Source organism: Clarias gariepinus, chromosome 1 (assembly GCF_024256425.1).
Source record: "Clarias gariepinus isolate MV-2021 ecotype Netherlands chromosome 1, CGAR_prim_01v2, whole genome shotgun sequence".
Classification (NCBI taxonomy): Eukaryota; Metazoa; Chordata; class Actinopteri; order Siluriformes; family Clariidae; genus Clarias; species Clarias gariepinus.
This window is the reverse complement of record NC_071100.1, coordinates 47,825,131-47,828,783: the sequence shown is the minus strand read 5'-3', so window position 1 is coordinate 47,828,783 and position 3,653 is coordinate 47,825,131.

The following is a 3,653-nucleotide window of genomic DNA, read 5'->3' as shown; positions in this document are numbered from 1 at the left end:
CATTACTGGTGAGAACTTGTGTAAATATTAATCTGTTGCTTGTTAAAAGTGTTGTGTATATAAAGCAATGTAATTTAAAAAACACATTTTATTTAATTTTACTTTCATTGTTTTTCAGAAAATAAAGAAATGAACTACACAGCAGACCAGTGCAAACTATTTAATAAAAGTAATTTTGACAAATCCAGTCTCTCAAAAGTCTTCCATCTCTGTTGTCTGCCAAAATCTGTAGCGGTTCCTCTGGGCCTCTTCTTCAATATAAGGAGGGTGTCTCTCTCCTCTTATAGTGGCAATGTTGTGAAGCACAACACAAGCCACTATGATGTCACATGCCCTCTCTGGACTGACCCGGAGCCCACGCAGACACTGAAACCTAGACTTGAGGATCCCTATGGTCATCTCCACCTCGGCCCGTGTTCGGCTGTGAGCCAGGTTAAAGCGTGTCTGTGGTCCAGGATCAGGTTCAGGGTAGGGGGTCATTAAATAGGGCAGACAAGGGTATCCTCTGTCCCCCAGCAAGTAACCATTGTACTGTCCTGTAATGATTCACAAATATAGTAAAAAGAAAAAAAAACATTGTATAAAGCAAAACATACCCTGCTGAAATGTCTGGCACAATGATGACTCACAGAAAATTCTGGCATCATGCACAGATCCTGGCCATTTTGCCTTATCATTAGTAATGATGTGAGTTGCCTCAAAAGTAATGAGTTTAATGATTTTAACAAGGCAAAAAATTAAGGACACAAAATCAAGTTGTTACCTGAACATTAATACTATAAATCGATTTCCTATTAACATCGCCTCTCTCATTTATTGAAGGAGCTTTAATAGGAATGTGTGTGACATCAATGCACCCAATTACATTTAGAAATCCTGAAATAGAAAGTCATATATGGAAGGATCAAGTGTGTGTGTGTGTGTGCAGGAGGAATAGATGTATACAGTAGATATAAATAGTTTGACTACATATTAAATATGCGTCATCGATTTTACTACAAAGAACAAACCTGTCACTCTGTGGAATTCCTCTTTAATACCACACAGAGGTTTATGGCCAGGGAACTGTACACATGTGTGTAAGAAGTACCAAACATACTGTGTGATCGGCTCTACACACGGTTGCCTTTCCCACATGCTCTACTCTCGTATAACTCTCTCCTGGCGAAAAAAAAAAACTTTTTTTATAATTGTGCCTCTACGTCCACAGGATCATCATCAGAAGGGTGCACCATGCCCAATAACCTTCTGAAACAAACTTACCCTGGAACACAACCTGCTACCGAGCAGGTTATCTTTAGAGAGTAAGTTGCTATGGTTACATACATACCCAGAAAGTTACCTCCGTTTTTGGAACCGAAAGTTGAGGTTATCAACTAACTTCCTCTTAAACTTACCCAGGTATGTCACATAACCTGCTTCCTGGAATACCCCTCAGGTGACGTCGACATATTTTGGGTTGTTCATGTGATTGTTGGCCAACTATTTCTACTTGTTTTATTTCTTTTTGTAGTCTGGAAGTAGTAGTTTGTTTGTTTCTTTGTTTAATTCATTTGTTTGCCCCTTTACCACTAGGTGGCATAGACATAACATGCTTTTGAGTTGTCCATATTAGGGATGGGAATCACCAGGGACCACCCAATATAAAGATATTTATTATTTTATGATTTTATATTATAATTATAATTATGACTCTAATGGATTAGCAGATTTTCTTATGTTCATAGACAGTAAAAGGTTTGCTGTAAATTTACTCCATATAAAACGCTGCTGTATATGTACATGGATATTTTTTACTGTCTTGGGACAATGTCAGGTGTTCTCGAAGCTTAAACTCAACTTGGACTGCAATGCCCAACACAGTCGGATCAAGTTTACCTGAGCACTAGGGAGACGCACCCAAACTTTATAAATCAATCACGCCACTTTATAAATGGGACTCTGAAACATGTATTCACTGTGAAGTATACTCTATCTGATTCAATCCACTTCATCGCCACGCGTTGAAAAAGTCTAGCCCAGGTTATGCCTGTTGCACACTGAATGCCCTCACCTGTTTGGTCTTACATTCTTTTGTACACTGATTTAGTCATGTTGGACTTGCCGAATCAATTCCAGTGTTAATAAATCCTTTTTTTTTTTTTTTTTTTTTTTAATTAATAGATTTGCTTCAAAATACATTCATGGTCTTGTAAATATGCCATGTTCCTCTAAGCTTAGCTTGTTTTTTCTGTCTAGTAGATCACAAAATATTTAAATTATATAATCTAAAAAAAATACATATAGTATATCATATAATAGACTGGTAATTTTATTAGAGAATTACAGAACTTATTGCATTTTTAGATTGAAAATGCTCAGGACAGGGGTCCTCTAGGACCAGGGTTGGGAAGCTGTGCTGTAATGCACCTATTCTACTCTTCAAAAATAGGTGCGACACTGTCCTCTAGTGGAGACACTCACATTATGCACATGTAAAAAAAACATGAGGTGAGGTTTCTTGTATAAGTGTAATGGCTAGGTCATCACTCACTCAAGACTCTGTTTGAACTGTTTAAAAGGACAAGTTAACAGAAAACTATCTTAACTATTTCACCTCAACTAAATCCCCATTGACCAACTCAAGGTAAACCATCTACAGTAATTGATGGTTTACCAAATTATTTTAGTACCGCAAGCTTACAAAAGCCGATGTTTCTTTTAAATGAGTTAAAAAAATAAATCAATATGAACACCAATGAACTCTTTTTGGATCATAAAGCCACGACTTGTTTTTAGCTTCAGACCAAGGCTGCATCTCAATATTAGTCTTACTTGATCTAAGTGCTGCATTCGACACCATAGATCATAAAATTCTCATAGACCGCCTACAAAATCATATAGGTATTCAGGGGCAGGCATTAAAATGGTTTATATCATACCTGTCTGATCGATACCATTTTGTAGATCTAAATGGAGTACCGTCTGATGTAATGCCAGTGAAATATGGTGTCCCACAAGGGTCAGTTTTAGGACCTCTCCTGTTCTCAATTTACATGCTTCCCCTGGGAAACATCATTAGAAGGCATGGGATTAGTTTCCATTGTTATGCTGATGATACCCAATTATACATCTCAACAAAACTAGATGAAATACCCAAGTTGTCTAGATTAACAGAGTGTGTCCAGGACATAAAAGATTGGATGACCAATAACTTTCTTTTATTAAATTCAGATAAGACAGAGATATTGCTCATCGGCCCAAAAACCAGCACACAACAGCTTTCACAATTCAGCCTGCGTTTAGAAGGATGTACTGTTACTACTAGCTCAACAGTAAAAGACCTGGGCGTGATATTAGACAGCAACTTGTCTTTTGAAAATCATATTTCCAATATCACAAAAACAGCCTTTTTCCATCTTAGAAATATTGCCAAACTTAGGAGTATCCTATCCGTATCTGATGCAGAAAAGCTAGTTCATGCATTCATGACCTCCAGACTGGACTATTGTAATGCATTACTAGGTGGTTGTCCTGCATCCTCAATAAACAAGCTACAGTTAGTCCAAAATGCAGCCGCCAGGGTTCTCACTAGATCCAGAAAATATGATCATATAACACCTATATTATCATCCCTGCACTGGCTACCTGTTCAATTTAGAATTAATTACAAA